This window comes from Myxine glutinosa, chromosome 11 (genome assembly GCF_964187855.1).
Source record: "Myxine glutinosa chromosome 11, kmMyxGlut1.1, whole genome shotgun sequence".
Taxonomy (NCBI): Eukaryota; Metazoa; Chordata; class Myxini; order Myxiniformes; family Myxinidae; genus Myxine; species Myxine glutinosa.
This window is the reverse complement of record NC_136271.1, coordinates 19,379,742-19,398,966: the sequence shown is the minus strand read 5'-3', so window position 1 is coordinate 19,398,966 and position 19,225 is coordinate 19,379,742. Positions and strand designations below refer to the sequence as shown.

Here is a 19,225-nt window from a genome sequence, read left to right as displayed (position 1 = left end):
GTATTTAGTCATGCAGTCCCTGTGGTAGTACAGATCTGCTCCAAACACAGAATGCGCATCTTGAAGGTCGCACGTTCGGGTGAACACATCATCTTGAAAGAAGTTTGTCGCAGCCAGAAAGGCTGAAGCACGGCCTGATTCACTCATGCGATATTTCGTGTACTGTTGTTTGTGTGATTTACTGTCACAGATAATACACTTCACTTGACGTAAGGCTGTTGTGGACGTCTCTGTATTCGGTGGATGTCGGACGGCCTTAGAACGAGTACTTCTATCTTCTTCCTGCTCAGAACGGGACAGGTCTTGGCATACAGCGAGACTCTTCCTTTTCCTATTGAGAACTGAAGTCATGGTGTATTTTTTGTAACAGTCATTGGTCACATGATAAACAAACCCATCTCCTTTAACCAGCTTAAGCCGTTTGGAAACTTGATCATTGTGGATGTAACTTGCTTCTCGTATCCTTTTGCAACCATTAGTTGTGCTCAGTTTTATCCCCCGTGCTTTTCTGGCAGATGAAGCAGTTTGTCGCATCAAACGAACTGTCTTCGGGCGGTCCTGAGAGAGTAACAGACTCCATCGTCAGCGGCCACGCCTGAAAAACAAAAAATGGATATTAGTTACGTTTGTACGGCTGTAAAAATCGGCAAGGTCGGACCATATGCTGAAAATATAAAATGTGAAAGACTGATAAGCCACAAAGAAACCCATGTTTATCCCTATTAAAGGGCTTCATAAGGAAGCTTCTGACAAATTTTGGTTGCTTTATCTACATAATTGGGTGTATGAGAGGTGATCGGATTTTGAGCGCCTTTCAAACAGAAAGTGATTTTTGGAGAAAAAAAAGCTAAATGACGGTTTTTTTTTCTAAAAAAGACAGTTTATAGTATTGAACCATGCTAAAAATGTGTTAGTTATGTCTAAACATGATAAATAAATGTTACATTTGAATCTAAAGCTGCCTACTCTTGAATTATTCCATGAAAACTGAATTTTGCTATTTCGGCTAATTGGCCTCAAGTCATAATCACGTATTGGGGTGTGCAGAAAAAACGTACTTGATCTGGGAGTGTTACCCAGATTTTTTCCAAGGGTCTCAACATATAGAACAGGAAAATCAAAAGTTTGGCCGTAGAAGAGAGATGTACACAAGCAACCCCCCAGAGCCAGGAGTAATCATTGTTATATACAGGTCTCAGATCACTAAAAAGCAAGGCAACATACACTACATGATCAAAAATATGCGGACACCCCTTCTAATTTGTGGATTCGGCTGTTTCAGCCACACCCATTGCTGACAGGTATATATAATCAAGCACACAGCCATGCAATCTCCATAGACAAACATTGGCAGTAGAATGGGCTGCACTGAAGAGCTCAGTGACTTTCAACGTTTCACCATCACAGGATGCCACCTTTCGAACAAGTCAGTTCGTCAAATGTCTGCCCTGTTAGAGCTGCCCCGGTCAATTGTAAGTGCTGTTATTGTGAAACGGAAACGTCTAGGAGCAAGAACAGCTCAGCCGCAAAGTGGTAGGCCACACAAGCTCACAGAACGGGACCGCCGAGTGCTGAAGCGCATAGCGTGTAAAAATCATCTGTCCTCGGTTGCAACACTCACTACCGAGTTCCAAAATGCCTCTGGAAGCAACATCAGCACAACAACTGTTTGTCGGGAGCTTCATTAAATGGGTTTCCATGGCCGAGCAGCCGCACACAAGCCTAATATCACCATGCACAATGCCAAGGGTCGGCTGGAGTGGTGTAAAGCTCGCCGCCATTGGACTCTAGAGCAGTGGAAACGCGTTCTCTGGGGTGATGAATCACGCTACACCATCTTGCAGTCTGACGGACAAATCTGGGTTTGGCGGATGCCAGGAGAACGCTACCTGCCCGAATGCATCGTGCTAACTGTAAGGTTTGGTGGAGGAGGAATAATGGTCTGGGGCTGTTTTTCATGGTTCGGGCTAGGCCCCTTAGTTCCAGTGAAGGGAAATCTTAACGCTACAGCATACAATGACATTCTAGATGATTGTGTGCTTCCAATGTTGAGGCAACAGTTTGGGTAAGGCCCTTTCCTGTTTCTGCATGACAACGGCCCTGTGCACAAAGCTAGGTCCATACAGAAATGGTTTGTCGAGATCGGTGTGGAAGAACTTGACTGCCCTGCACAGAGCCCTGACCTCAACTACATCAAACACCTTTGGGATGAATTGGAACACCGACAGCGAGCCAGGCCTAATCACCCAACATCAGTGCCCGACCTCACCAATGCTCTTGTTGCTGAATGGAAGCAAATCCCCACAGCAATGTTCCAACATCTAGTGGAAAGCCTTCACAGAAGTGTGGAGGCTGTTATAGCAGCAAAGGGGGGGACCAACTCCATATTAATGCCCATGATTTTGGAATGTGATGTTCGATGTTCGATGTTCGGGTGTCCACATACTTTTGGACATATAGTGTATTTCGAGTATAATGGGGGTAATATACACAACACTTCCCCTCCCCCCTTCCCCCATCCCCCCTCCATCCTTACCGATGATATTAAATTTAGCTCCGTCCGACCGACCCATCATCCGTCCATGATCGATCATCTGTCCATATGTACTTTTGTATGCGTGATATTTCAAAACCTGTTGAACATTTACTTTTCATATTACAGATATCCATTCCTCATGACATTATCTCGACCTCATTAGGTCATGCTTGTGATTGGTTGAATTATGTTGCTATGGTAACCATCTCGGTAGCTTGCCTTGTGTGCGTGATTTTTAAAAAACCGATCATGATTTATCTTTCAAATTACACATATCTATCCCTCATACCGCCCAAAAGGCAGGGGACTTCGAATATCAGCTCCTTGTTTTCAACTCCTTGTTCTTACGGTATAGCAGGTAATTTTGAAATTACCTGCTCTGCCGGAATCCAGAGAGGCCTCTGATGCAGATGTTGAGGATACTGAGCATTACACAGGACTGACAAAGCTATAAAGGGGATGGGGGAGTGCAATTTGCTGAAAATATATAGAGTCGTATTCTTTATCATTTATTACAATAATCCGAACAATTGGTTTTTTAAATCATAACAGCTTGGCTGCAATGACTAACTTTTTTTTGCTATTCTCCACCAATACCCATCATTGTGCATATGCCAGCTTCTGCACCAGCTTTCAATCTGAATCAGATTCGTGCCTGCTTTATTTATTACTCTTCTGTTGCATACACTTAACCCTTCTCCTCTCCCAAGGGAAAATAAATCATTTAATACCTTCTGGGTGCGTTCTAATAATACACTAATACAAGTGCAAAAGTGGTTTCCTGCACCAACACAAGTGCGAAAAGTGGATTTTCAACACTAACACAAGTGCGAAAAGTGGTTTTTCCACACTAATACAAGTGCAAAAGTGGTTTCCTGCACCAACACAAGTGCGAAAAGTGGTTTTTCCACACTAATACAAGTGCGCAAGTGCACCCCTTCGATTTGAAGCAGTAATAAAACAACGCATGGATTATTTCAAAACATAATTGATATATTTATTATTCCTGATGCCTTTTTGAGTAAATCATGCACTTTCTGTGCTAGTTTAGCATTTTTATGCTTACCATGGATCATTATGATTAGCATCATTATAACAAAAAAACATGGGGAAAAAACGCCTTATTTCAAAATCAAGCTTCTATTCTATGCAACGGTACCATTTTCTTCATTTATGTATCTCAGTACATGAAAACCTGTATAACAAACACAAATTCAGTTTGGACCATTCCCTCTGAACATGCATAACAATGAAAACTACAGAGTTTTACCGAGGGTGTACTTGCACCCCACTAATAAAACTAATACCAACACTAAAGAAGAAATGGGTATAAAATGAACAGGTAGTTGTGAAAAGTCAGTCAAGCTACCTATGGTCAGTGGTAAAGATGTGGTAACATATTGTTATTTTCGTCAGACTTCCCCCAGTTGCCTGGTCCGAATCTCGAGGAACCGTGTGAAGAGGTCGCTCCGGCCAACTGTTTTGGGTGCTCCGAGCAGTTGTTCGGGCCTATTTGCCATGTTACCATACTCCAATGGAACACCCGAGCCAGACAGGTGACATGATAATATAAGCCCTGCGTATCCAGATACTCAAAGTGGCAACGCGGGCGGTGGTTCCTCGGATGCAGGCCATGGTCTTGTACACAGGCGCTAGTCACCCAAACCCAATCTGTCATTTAATGGATGTGTGTAACTCCTTTCAATCATGTCGTGTTCTCCTCGGGCAATGATGGTGTGCCAGACTCCATGATCCTCCATACACGACCTGAAATTCTGCAGTGGTCACAAGTCCTGTGTTCCGCCTCAGCTGGTCGACGTATGTCAAATGACGTCCCCCCTCTCGAGGCCTGTCCATGCTTCGGTTCCCAGAGCACCAGCTTACTAACTGCTAGGTCATTATGCCATACACAGTGTCCTGCCATTCGTAGCCTCCGAGTCCTGATCTTTTGAGAGACACGTGGTATTCGTCTATACAGTATGTTATTTCTGACATGATCTCTCCATGTCTCCATTCAGGGCCATCCGTAGCATGCGCGTGTAGCAGCCGTCGAGCCTTGCCTCCTGTTTGGAAGTGAGGGTCCACGCCTCAGATCCGTACAGGAGGATCGATTTGACAGTTGCAACGAATAGTTTTCTCTTGAGGTCGTCTGGCATGCCTGATTGCCACATCTTCTTGAGGTTGTGAAGGTCTCACCAGGCTTGTGCTTCCTCACTTTGATGTCTTTCTTGGTCGAGCTGATGTAGGACCTTGAAGTCTTTCTTGAAGACTTGAAGTACTTGAAGTCTTTCTTCACTGCCAGAGTGGAACCATTGAGTGTCAAGATCCTGACCTCGTCTGTGATGTTGAATGCCATCACCTCGGTCTTCTTCACATTCAGACTGAGGCCCACCTTCTTATACTCACGCTCTACATTCAGGAGCAGTTCCTGTGCTTGTTGTACGTGGTTGGACACGAGGGCCAACCTCCCAGGCAGTACTTGTTGTACCAATGTACCAACCTCCAGTCTTAGGACTACGGCCCAGTCCAACGGCTGTGAATGACCACTTACCCCCTCCTCGCTCACTCCTCCTGGAAAAACTTTTTACCCTTTTATTTTACTCAATTTCTGGGGAAATCCGGTCAGAGTGTGGGCTTCCACTGAGGTCAACTGGGGATGATGAAGATGAAGATGATGATGATGATGGTAGGTTGAAGGAGCAAAACAACAGAGGGTAGCAGGTTTACAGACTAATAACGGATCAAAGGGGTAACAGGGAGACAAGGACTACATATGAGTGGAAGTGTGGCGGAAATGGGGGTGGGAGGGGAGGGGTTGAGCTACAGTAGAAAGCAGGGATGGGTATGAGAGAAATCGTGTAATGTGAGGATGGGTAGCATTTTTGAAGGACTGGAGAGAGGGGCACGAGACAACAAGCAATAAAATAAAAAACAAATCTCAGTGAAATAAGTTACACATCATGTCGAAATTTAAATTTATTGCAACTTGAAATTGACTGCTTGTACCTGTCGTCTCATGCCCCTTCCTCCAATCCTTCAAGAGTGATGATCGACCATTGTCACTGCATGCTAATTCTCCCACACCAAGCCCTGGTTTCTACTCTCAATGAACCTTCACCCCGACTCCCCCACACCTTTCATTTCTGCCATTCATCCACACATGCGCAATGCTTTTGTCTCTCTTTATGCCTTTTATCACGCGTCAGTACGTGTACCTTGTGATCTCTGTCATTTAGCTCCTCCACAAACTTAGATTTCTGGGAAAAAAAAACAACAAAAACCTTTCACCAAGTTAATTGGCTGCATTTCCAAAAACCAATTATCTATTAATATTCCATCCATCCCGAACCGTGTCCAGCCTGCAATTGTGATAGCAATTTTTAAGGCCAGTACACATTGTTGCTTCCAAATGCTTTGCTCCCACTCTTTCCATGAGCAATAATGACAGCCAGGTAATGTTTTTAAACTCAATGCATCTGCTCAATAAAAGAGTCAGTCGAGGGATAATCTTTGGATTTGTGCCAAAGATGTGGAAATGCATTTGCTTTTGTTTTGGATGTTGTGAAACTTACGACGTGAGATATCACTTGCAACACAGGAACAGCATTGGTCGTTTTTAACAGGAAGTGACAGATTCATTTTTCACCAGAACATAAGTTTGAAAGGTTGTGGCAGGAATTGTGATTGACGATACAATGATACGTTGCTTGACTTGTGCTAAACACACCAGGATGATACATTGCATCGCGAGCCCCCCTACTCACTGGAATGTCAAATAATTTGTTGAGCGTCAATAAAAATATACAATACTTGCTGCTCCCTTAAGAACGACACTATATTTTACATTGTAACGCAAGCTGTTTCATTGAGTGCCTTGTGGAATACCTGGACGTAAATTAGGAAAAATCTGTTTACAATGCTCAGCCTCAAGGCATTTATTAACTCAACTGCACTATGTCCAGCTGAATTTTTGTCGACACCCAGTGTCCGTCGTCTGTCTGTCTGTCTGTCTGTCTGTCTGTCGTCTGTAAACAATTCGACGTCTACGCTCTAAAAGTCACAAATATTGATCAAGTTTGATGAAACTTGTTATGCAGCATCTTTAAGACATAAACTAGTTTGGGATTGCATTTGGGCGTTGCACGCAGGGCGGCCATATTGAAAAATCAATTTTTGTCAATCTGGTACTTCCTAATGTAGCTGGAAGGCTGAAACTTGGTGTGTAGACAGTATGTAACAAACCTCAACGCATATAATAAATTCAAGTCTGACATCTGAGAAAAGTAATTGTAGTTTTACTTTTCATGCCTCACTTAAAACTCAATTTTTTCTAGTTTCCTGTTTAAACATGAGATACCTTCAACGTTACTGTACCTCTTTAGCACATATAAATTATATAGTTTGTGGTTCTATTATGCATATTCTAACCATATTGATATAAACCAGTTGAGTTCAGGTTCCCTGGAACCTCTAGTTTCTTTTGTACACAGTGTGGAGGCTCGTGGAGGAGCTCGAACACAAAACGGATAGGATGTAATATAACGAAAATAACAGTAGAAAGAGAGGAAGGATGGAACACACAAACAAAGCAGTGTTGAAGGACAGAGCAAGGAGAAAAAGACATAAAATGTCATAGCCCCTGTGGTTTTAGTAATTCGACTCGTATGAAGTTAAAGGCCGCCAGTCGGACATTTTTGGATGGATTACAAAGCAAAATGTTCTGCATATGTATGCTCTCATATGTTGTCTTTCTGCCAAGTTTGAACAAAATCGGTCCGTGTTTTTCCGTGAAATGGTTGGGGACACATTTAAGTAACAAAATGGATGCCAGTTGGCCATATTGGATCTGATCTCAAACAAAAATGAGTTGCATATGTAACGCATCATTCATTATCTGTGTGCAATGTTTGAACAAGATCGATAAGTGCATGTCTGAGAAATGGTTGAGGGCGTTTTCAATATCGTTTTTTTTTTTTAACAAATAAAATGGCCGCCAGTCTTCCAGACGGCCATCTTTAATAATATCGCAAAATAAATTGAGGTGCATGTGTATGCCATCATGTACTGTGTTTGTGCCAAGTCTGAACAGAATCGGACCATGCATGTTCAATAAATGGTTGGGGACGCGTTTAAGTAATAAAATGGCTGACAGTCAGCCATATTGGATCTTTTTGGCTGACATATTGGCTGACAGTCAGCCATACCAAAACAAAATGACGTGCATATGTAAGCCATCATTACTTAACTGTGTGCTAAGTTTGAACAATATCGGTAAATGCATGTCCGAGAAATGGTTGAGGGCGTGTTTAACATCGGGGTTTTAAAAAATAACTAAAATGGCCAGCAGTCGGCCATCTTTGATCACATCGCAAAACAATATGACGTGCATATGTATACCGTCATGTGTTGTCTTTGTACGAAGTACGAGTATATATATATATATATATATATATATATATATATATATATATATATATATATATATATATATATATATATATACACACTACATGACCAAAAGTATGTGGACACCCAAACATCACACATCTCATTCCAAATTAATGGGCATTAATATGGAGTTGGTCCCCCCTTGCTGCTATAACAGCCTCCACTCTTCTGGGAAGGCTTTCTATTATATGTTGGAACATTGCTGTGGGGATTTGCTTCCATTCAGCCACAAGAGCATTAGTGAGGTCGGGCACTGATGTTGGGCGATTAGGCCTGGCTCGCTGTCGGTGTTCCAATTCATCCCAAAGGTATTCAATATGGTTGAGGTCAGGGATCTGTGCAGGCCAGTCAAGTTCTTCCACACCGATCTCGACAAACCATTTCTGTATGGACTTCACTTTGTGCACGGGGGCATTGTCATGCTGAAACAGGAAAGGGCCTTCCCCAAACTGTTGCCACAAAGTTGGAAGCACAATCATCTAGAATGTCATTGTATGCTGTAGTGTCAAGATTTCCCTTCACAGGAACAAAGGGGTGTAGCCCAAACCATGAAAAACAGCCCCAGACCATTATTTCTCCTCCAACAAACTTTATAGTTGGCACTATGCATTCGTGCAGGTAGCGTTCTCCTGGCATCTGCCAAACCCAGATTCGTCCGTCGGACTGCCAGATGGTGAAGCATGATTCATCACTCCAGAGAACACGTTTCCACTGCTCCAGAGTCCAACGGCAGCGAGCTTTACACTACTCCAGCCAACGCTTGGCATTGCGCAGGGTGATCTTAGGCTCGTGTGCGGCTGCTCGGCCATGGAAACCCATTTCATGAAGCTCCCGGCGAACAGCTGTTGTGCTGAAGTTTATTCTAGAGGCAGTTTGGAACTTGGTAGTGAGTGTTGCAACCGAGGACAGACGATGTTTATGCGATACGCGCTTCAGCACTCGGCGGTCCCGTTCTGTGAGCTTGTGTGGCCTAACACTTCGTGGCTGAGCTGTTGTTGCTCCTAGATGTTTCCACTTCACAATAACAGCACTTACAGTTGACCGGGGCAGCTCTAGCAGGGCAGAAATTTGACAAACTGACTTGTTGGAAAGGTGGCATCCTATGGCGGTGCCACATTGAAAATCACTGAGCTCTTCAGTATGGCCCATTCTACTGCCAATGTTTGTCTATGGAAATTTAATGGCTGTGTGCTTGATTATATTTACCTGTCAGCAATGGGTGTGGCTGAAATAGCCGAATCTACGAATTAGAAGGGGTGTCCGCATACTTTTGATCATGTAGTATATATATATACACACACACACACACACATACACACACACACACACACACACACACACACACACACACACACACACACACACACATTTTAAAAATCCGAACCCACACTAGGTGCTACCGATCACACTTGTACAAACATTAAAATTGCAGGTGAGGACTTTCCTTTGGTGATGTTTGAAATGCAATGTAGGGCAAAGTTGCAGCCCGTTATGGAAGCCAGCGACGAAGTGGACCAAAGACATAGTGAGCCCAAAGACGAGGAAAGCCAGCCACAAGGAGTGGCAGCGATGAAGAGCACCTCAGGATGTGCACCCTGAACCAGTCCTCATGATCCTCTGTCCTTTCCACCATGCTTCTTCTCCACATGAGTCCTCCCGGTCTGCCCTTCATCCTCTCTCTTCTTCTTCATTCCACTTCTGCACACCATGAACTTTGTTGTGTCATTTATCTCGGCTCTTCTTCATCCTTCTTAGGTGGAGTCCTTCTCCAGGCCGTACCATTGTGCAGCACCAATAAAAAAAATCAATTTCCAGCTTCTGCGCTCTACAGCACATTATGCATCTATAGCTGCCACACACTGGCCAGACAGATTGTGATGACTTTTTTGAAGTGAGTGATGCTTTCTCCGTGTGCCTCTTTTTGATGGGAAGTCTTCACCTGGCCCCACCCACGAACACGAAGTGTTTACGCATACAATATAATCTGATTATCATGTCTATAAATTACACATGCTGCCTCCATAGCATCACATGTAACAAAACATCTTACCTGACAGGTTCTTGATAAATGGCGATCTCACCTATTCAAAACACACGGACCACTTTTACACACGGATCATGTTACATTTACCACAATGTTACACTTACACTCCCCCTCCCCCCACCCCATGCACACACCTTCCACAAAATATTTTTTCATAGTTCTTCTTTGAAAAGAAAGCAGAAATTACAGCTCTTCTTTTAAATGCACCAATATCAACTGTCTTTGTTACCTGAAATAAATAAGATTAGAGCTGTCTGTATAAAGAATATTCATTGCTGTCATCCTCGATAATCCATAACCTCTTTGACCTGCAGAGAAATTAGTTACCATATTGTTATTGAAAGGACAAGTGGTAGATATGGATGTCACATGAATCCATCTTGAGTTCTCCAACCTTTAATTAAATAAGGAACGACTCAACATTTTGGGCAGAACCACACAAGACATGCTTCCACTGACCTTTCTCATGAGTGATGATAATAACTGAGAAATGACTAACCCCCTCCTAAAGTGTTGTTGCTGAAAACATTGAGTCATTCTTTGTTCAATTAAATTTTTGAGAACTCAAGATGGATTAATGTGATTTTATTCCTGACCACAACTCCTTACTTAAGATATAAATATATATATTGTTACGGACGCGGTTAAAGATGTTATTTTGACCGAGCGGTGGTGTAACCGCGACCGAACAGTTATTCCCCGACTAATACCCGATTTGCCCCAAACTTTGGCCGGATCGCGCCACCGCTATTCAATCGGGAAAACTCTAAAGCGACCGAAGACAAAGAGGAAGAAGACGTACAGAAGAGTAATTGGATTTATTATTTACACATATAAGTAGGAAGAAAGCAGTCACGTTTATTTACAGACGAGATTAGATACACAGTGCAACGCTAGCTTACCTACAGTCTTAATTAACCCAGGGACAGAACAAACAAGGACAGACTCACTCGGGGAATGATGATAGGACTGGCGGGAGATGGATGGCTGGCGGGATAGGGAGGTCCACTGGTCCTTCAGCACGATTGACTCGTTGGGCAGCCGCCGCTCCTCCGCGGCCCTGCTCCAAACTGCCGTCCAGGCCTCCCGCTGCTGTGGCTGCAGTTTCGGTGGCTCCAGCTGCAGCAAATGCAGTTGCGGTGGCTCGAGCTGCAGTTCAACTCTGGACTTCTTGGTTGGACTCAACTCCTTGGACTCCCTCTCGTCTCTCGGTAAAGGCTCATCTCTCTTCTGCTTTGGGAATGCCCTGCCTGTGGGTTATATAGGCCCCACCCCTCAACCTTCGCGAACCTCCTCGATGTTTCTCTCCACACCCTCTCCAAGTCCAACCCCTTGTTCGTGGTTGGTTGAGTGGGGCTGACTCACTCCTCCCCTCTATGACGAGGTGGGGACCCACCTTTCTTCCCCAACCCTGCCTCGTGGTCAATGGCGGATGAAGAGAAAACCGCCCAAAATGCAGTTGGCAATTGACGAAAAGGGGGAATGGAAGTTTTGGGAGTGGGAATGAAGGGAATCTATCTCTTTCACTGGTGCAATGGAGTATTTCAATTAATGGGAGACACAGCCTTACCCTAAAACACATAATAAGATATAAGCTATCGAACAGGGGTATTCTATGATTAGCTGTTGTGTGGATGCTTTATGGACTAATTATGGGACGCCCTTTGACCTTTACACAGCTCCGGAGGCAGGAGGCGCAGAATAAACAATAATAATAATACACACAATCAAAAAAAAATACAGTCCTCATATCCGCAACACTGCACCCTCCTCCTCTTAGGCACGGGCCGGGCCTACAACTTTTATTTAGTGTGACACGTAGGTGTAGTTCCCTCTACTTTTAACCTGACCCTGAGTGCGACAGTTTTAAAACATAAATAAATGTGTCCCGCTGCTCCATTGCACCCTGCCTAACAGACTTACGCCCACAGTTAACCGAATTGCGGAATGGTCTTCAAACTACACACTGACGGTGGGGAGCATTATTTACACTGACTCTGCTTTTATTTACAAAACTAACCCAGGACCTGTAATTGTTCTTTCTGGGGGGAGACAGTCTGCTCTGCATCGACGCACCATGAAAGCACCCAAAAACGCACCAACACACCCTCAAGCACCAATCGGTGCAGTCACCACAGTTCATCAGTGTTCAATGCATGTTTAATAATAAAAATAAATCAACAACCCCGAACCCTGCAGGTGGTCTCTTGCTCTTCGGCTCCCTCTGCTGGTTATTATTATTTGTTCTTCCAGATGTCTTTCTTTCATGTTCTTACTGGCGGCCTATTTGTATTAAAAAGCACAACTTGTGTTCATTTTTATTTAGGGCCTCAGGGGCCAACTAAGGGTGGTCCACCTGTTTGGCATAGGTGCCACCTTACCGAGGTCCGCAAGCAAGATTCCCTGGCCACTATGGCCGGTCTCCAACAGAGGTGCCCTGCCCCAGAACCTGGGGTCCATCAAGTGGTACTTGGCCGCAGAACAGCGGTCCATAAAGTGGTACATCAACGCAATGCATGCTGGTTCTGAGAATCTCGTGCGCACAATGGCCACCTCACGCACGCTCCCCTCGGCGCCCAATGGCGCACAGGTCCTCAAGTGGGAGACAAAAGGGGGGAAGACAAATGAGCGAGGGGTAAGGTCACAAGGGTACATGTCAATAAAGGCAATGCAGGGTGAAGTGCGTACGGACAGCGAAGTGAGAAAAGCTCGTCTCTACCGTACGTCACCCCCCCCCCTGTTACCTACACTACCCTTGCCCTTACCCCATATGTACAAAATCTACACATTTACAAATTCGTCGCTATCGTCACGTCTTCCCATATTTCCCTTATACCAAATTCGTCTCCACAATCCCTCTATCCAAAATTTGCCATCACCCAATTCGTCATCAATCCTCATAAGGAGGAAGAGATGGAACAACAAAGCACAATGTCACACCCACGTCATGATGCATCTCACAATCCAAAACATTTGCATTAATGAAAAATAATAAAACATGGCATGGTGTGGAGTTACCTCATCTCAGGTGAGTGGATGCAGATGGTGCGAGGAGACTTCAATCCTAACTATCCTCTAAATGACATTAACACACTTTACACTACCCTGGGTCTTTCCCTGCCAATCCATTGGCCATCTTACTCTATGTGGTTTTAAGAACCAATCCCCATTGACCAACTGTGATGCTTCTCAATTTGGGGTCTCACTCCCCCGATTCATCTCCCTGTGCCCTGGCACAATTTCAGGACTGGGGCGTGTAACTCTCCCAGCAGGTCTACCCACCTGCACACCTCCACCACTGTAGTTGCCACCCGAGCTTACCTAGCTCCTCACCCTAACCTATCTAACTGGGGAAGGCCCCTCCTGGCTCTGGCACCCCACTGGTGCCCTCTGGCACTGGGCTACCCGGGTCCGTCCTCCGGATCCTCGGGCCCCATCCACAACAACTACCGGCTCCCAGAGCCCAACTGCGGCCTCACCTGGCCGACATCCTCACAGTGGTGGAGTGCCCAACCAACGACACACACTAACAGGCTACACGCCCAGCCATTTCCACAACACTAATGCACCCATCCAAAGACCATTCTTTCACCCGCACCACAGATGCCAATATCCAACCACAATTTACCTATACCCTCTACCTAACAATTACACTACCCTTCCCGGGTATCCGTGATGGGGGTCCACTCTTCCCCCATCCACACCTCCGCACCATCTGCTCCACTCCACAATTTCCATCATACTCACTCCACGACCATCCATTCCAATACTCCATACCATTTATTCCATACACCTGTTCTCCATTCACCTGTCGTTGCACACCTGTGCAATCATACCTGGTGCCACCTGCACCCTCCTTTCTTCCTGGACCATTTGGTCATCACAATACACATCACCATCACTCACTCATACACTGCTCCATCCACTTGAATACACCTCCAACACTCACACGGCATCATCTGAACTACCTGTTGCCCTGCTAACTTAGTGCTCCCGTCTTCCCTTTAAACTAAGCACATACCACGTCATTATTATCCACTCTAATCTACCTGCGTCCCCACTACAGGTATCAGTCACTAACTAAACCTTAACGTTACCTAATGTCATCTTCTAGGTCCCTACACATTATACAAACCCTCCCTCGGCGAGCTTACACTGCCATAAACCCCATAAAACTAGTGCTCCTTTGCCCCCCCCCCCCCCTGTGAGGGATGGTGGATTGCCCATCCCACCACATCAGGGAGGTCCCACTATCAATTTTGCTCACCAAATTTCAGCCAATCAAAAATTTGCTAATCATCTGCCAATCACTGTACCATTACCAATCATCACTCTGCCAATCCTTTGCCAATCATCAAATTTTGTTTTTCTAATTTCGGGGCCAAAACACTATTCTCGTCACACAGTCTACTCACTAATGCCTCTCGGTGCGCCAATTCACGTCTACAGCCCGGCTTCGTACAGCCGAGCAATGAACGCGGGTTCTTTGGTGCCGGCGGCTGCATGCGTCCGGCACTCGGTGCAGGGACGGGGGGTACCCGTGCCGAGATCCCACGCACCACCTCGGCGCGGAGCCATCCAATTGCCCGATCTCGACCTGCCGGAACGTCTCAATAAAAAGTGGTCGCCATGACGACCCTTCCTATCGGGCTGCCCGCTCCGCCTAGTGGAGCACGGACGCGGCCGTTCCAAGCGAGGCCCAGCGTGGATCGCGTACGGCGGTCCTTTCGAACCCGCCGTGGCTCGGATCCCCGCTGGTTCTCGCGGCACGCGAAGCCCGGCACGCACCGAGGGCCCGATTCGGCTATAAGTCGCTCTTACCGCTAACCCGGTTACCGTCGATGCCTCACCTGCATGCTTACACGCATACGCTACCCCATTCTTGCTCATACATCCAGCTGTTCCCATGCTCTTGGTCATTGCACCTTTTCTTACACACCCAGGTACACTCATTCCACTCACAGACTTGGTCACACACCTGACCACCGAACACCTTTGCACACATTCGTCGCTCGCACACCTCACCAACACACCTCTTCGCGCCCCCTCCTCGGTCACCTCCTCTGTGACAATCACAGGTGTGCTCTCACTCGCACACCCAACCACGTGCCTCACTACTAATTCCAGCGTGCATTCCCACACACGCTCTACCATTCCAGGTGTGCATCCTTCCATTCCAGGTGTACATCCTCGCTCACCTGTAACAACCAACTCACGCTCCGTGTCACTCTCACTACTTTCACCTCCATTCTTGACAGCGCACTCACCCTTACTCTCGACAGCGCACTCTTTCCTCATGCCCCTGTCCGTTACACACCTTTCTCGCGCACACTCTCCCGTTACACCCTCTGTAACACTCACCACAGGTGTGCATTCTTCCTTACTTTTGACAGCGCACTCTTTCCTTGGCGTGCACCTTTTCCTCACACACCCCAGAGTCGGACATTCTCGCACACCTCTTTTTTCACACACCAGACCTGTCGCACACTTCACCAACGGCCTCTCACGAACACCCGGGTCCACAACAACCCCCAAGCTTATTAAATCACCTGGCGCATCACACGCACGACCATATTGGTCACCACTTACACCGGGTCCTCTTTCTCTTCGCTTCTCCTCCATCACCTGCGAATCCCTCATCCGGTTAATGAGCACATCATCACGATCCGAACACAGACTTTGGACCAATTCTTATACTTCCTCTTTTATCTCTTTCTTATCCTCTCTCCATCGCTTCTTAATTTCGCTCACCCCTTCTTCCACTTCTTCTAATTTCTGCTTCACCTCCTTCATCTCCTCGTGCGCCCCCTTAAGTTCTTCCTCTAACTCCACCTTATTTTTTTCTATGTGCTCCCGCACCTCCCGCTCTTTAACCTCCATCACCTCTACCACCTTGTTCATTTTCCTCGTCAGGTCCTCATGTACCGTCTGACACTCTTTTTTAATTACCCCTACGTCCTTTTTCATCTCCTTCTGTGTTGATTTTAAATCCTCTATTACCGCTGTGTTCTTCTTTACCTGGTCCCCCAACTCCTTTTGTCCCACTGTCAGCTGTTCTACTCCCAGCGTCAACTCCTCTATACCACCTTGCAATTTTACAGTCCCCTTTCTCACCTCCTTCTCCATGCGCTCCTTACAGTGCCTCACCTCCTCGCGCACTCCTCCGACCTCCTCACTCACACCTCTTCTGATCTCCTCTCCCATCACTTGCATCTCCTGCCCAGATGCCACCCTCATCTGCTCCATTTCCTCCCTGTGAGCATCCAATTTAGTTTCTACCCCCATTCTGACCCCCTCTATCTGCTGCCCCATTTGTTTAACTTCCCTTACCGCTTGGTCCCTCATGTCCCTCAATTTGCCTTCCATACTGTTTTCTAACCCCTCTAACCCCTTTTTCATTCCTTCCATTTGATTCTCTTGAGCGGCCATTCTGTTTTCTACCCCCGTTAACCCATGTTTCACCCCTTCTATTTGATTGTCTTGAGCGGCCATTCTGTTTTCTACCCACGTTAACCCATGTTTCACCCCTTCTATTTGATTCTCTTGAGCGGCCGTTCTGTTTTCTACCCCCTTTAACCCATGTTTCACCCCTTCTATCCCATTGTCTAACCCCTCTAATTTAGCTTCTAGCCGTTCCCCCATTTCTCCCATTTTGCCCCCCATTTCGCTCCCCAATCGCTCACTATCAGCCCTCGCTCCGTCCCTCATTACTCCCATCATTCTGCTTTCCATTTCTTCGCCATTCTTGTCCATAAGGGCCTTCATTTGTATAAAAAAAGGTTTAAATCCACCAGCGGCGCTGCTACGGTCGCGGGCGCGGTCGCCGTAGCCATCTGCGAGGCGCCATTTTGCGCGCCCGTAACCTCGTGCGCGAGGACGCCATTTTGCGAACCTGCCGCCCTCACTGCTTCGCTCTCCTCATGTCCCTCAATTTGGTCCTGGATCGACCCTGCCTCACTCTCCTTTACCGGAACCCAGCCGTCTTGATCTCCCATAGCGCGACTTTCAAAATTCGGGTTTTTTTGTAAAACAAAATCAAATTTCGGTGACTTGTAATTTTGAGCGCGTTAAGCGCGCTTCGGGTCCGTATCCCACTCCTGACACCAATTGTTACGGACGCGGTTAAAGATGTTATTTTGACCGAGCGGTGGTGTAACCGCGACCGAACAGTTATTCCCCGACTAATACCCGATTTGCCCCAAACTTTGGCCGGATCGCGCCACCGCTATTCAATCGGGAAAACTCTAAAGCGACCGAAGACAAAGAGGAAGAAGACGTACAGAAGAGTAATTGGATTTATTATTTACACATATAAGTAGGAAGAAAGCAGTCACGTTTATTTACAGACGAGATTAGATACACAGTGCAACGCTAGCTTACCTACAGTCTTAATTAACCCAGGGACAGAACAAACAAGGACAGACTCACTCGGGGAATGATGATAGGACTGGCGGGAGATGGATGGCTGGCGGGATAGGGAGGTCCACTGGTCCTTCAGCACGATTGACTCATTGGGCAGCCGCCGCTCCTCCGCGGCCCTGCTCCAAACTGCCGTCCAGGCCTCCCGCTGCTGTGGCTGCAGTTTCGGTGGCTCCAGCTGCAGCAAATGCAGTTGCGGTGGCTCGAGCTGCAGTTCAACTCTGGACTTCTTGGTTGGACTCAACTCCTTGGACTCCCTCTCGTCTCTCGGTAAAGGCTCATCTCTCTTCTGCTTTGGGAACGCCCTGCCTGCGGGTTATATAGGCCCCACCCCTCAACCTTCGCGAACCTCCTCGATGTTTCTCTCCACACCCTCTCCAAGTCCAACCCCTTGTTCGTGGTTGGTTGAGTGGGGCTGACTCACTCCTCCCCTCTATGACGAGGTGGGGGCCCGCCTTTCTTCCCCAACCCTGCCTCGTGGTCAATGGCGGATGAAGAGAAAACCGCCCAAAATGCAGTTGGCAATTGACGAAAAGGGGGAATGGAAGTTTTGGGAGTGGGAATGAAGGGAATCTATCTCTTTCACTGGTGCAATGGAGTATTTCAATTAATGGGAGACACAGCCTTACCCTAAAACACATAATAAGATATAAGCTATCGAACAGGGGTATTCTATGATTAGCTGTTGTGTGGATGCTTTATGGACTAATTATGGGACGCCCTTTGACCTTTACACAGCTCCGGAGGCAGGAGGTACAGAATAAACAATAATAATAGTACACACAATCAAAAAAAAATACAGTCCTCATATCCGCAACAATATATTAGGGTGGTTCTAAGCGACATAAGGCAAAAAAAAAATTGAATTGTTTTACTCCTATAAACCTTAAATTTTTTTTGGTATTGAGGTAGAACTTCTGCCTGTGAAATATTTTTTGAATACATCAACTTTTAGGGGTTGCACAGTAACTCATGGTTGCCAGATAAGCGTTGATTTCCTGCAATTGGGAAACCTTGCGATGTTCTGTCACAACTTGAAGCAGATACTGGTTTTGCTGTTCATCCCTTGTCAGGAGACGATTTTACTCTTCAATGAGAGCAACTGCATACACCAGAGTACAGCTGTACTGTATTCAATTAACTTGAAAACAACTTCAAAATGTGCAGGTACATAGCAAGGTCATAGGTCAACTGTAATGGTCAAAATCACAAGTATAGCAGTGGAGAATAAATAATCAACTCCAAACATTTATGCGAGCCAAATATGTGAAATTACAAACTCCGTGTGCAACCCCTAAATTTAGTCCAAATGGCTTAAAATTTCACCATAAGGGTTTTTTCATACATACAAAATTTTTTAGGAGCATGACTTTTCTGACTTTCATTTCAAAGAACCACCCTAATATATATATATATATATATATATATACAGTGGTACCTCGGCTTACGAGTTTAATCCGTTCCGTGACGGAGCTCGTAAGCCAAATCGCTCGTAAGTCAAAGCAAATTTTCCCATTCAAATGCATTGAAATGCTATTAATCCGTTCCAGCCTCAAAAAAAAAACACCAATTTTTTTTGTTAGGTGCTTTTAAATAACAAAAATGTACTTTATAAATAACAAATAATGTATAAACAAGCACGACCTCGTATATACTGTACATAATACAAGAGAATGTAAAGAAATAAACTGGTTTTATTAAGCAGAGGAGAAGAGCATGCCAGGTGAGGTGTGCGTGTTGTCGACTTGGCGAGGCAGTACGATCGTACTACTCCTACG

The 19,225-nt window shown here is 45.7% G+C and overlaps 1 protein-coding gene across 1 annotated transcript in view; it reads left to right on the top strand.

Moving 5' to 3' along the window:
* The window catches only part of LOC137436088 (CUB and sushi domain-containing protein 3-like), a 1,358,203-nt gene that overhangs the window by 724,182 nt on the left and 614,796 nt on the right, over window positions 1–19,225 (top strand). The gene's annotated exons all lie outside the window — the stretch shown is intronic.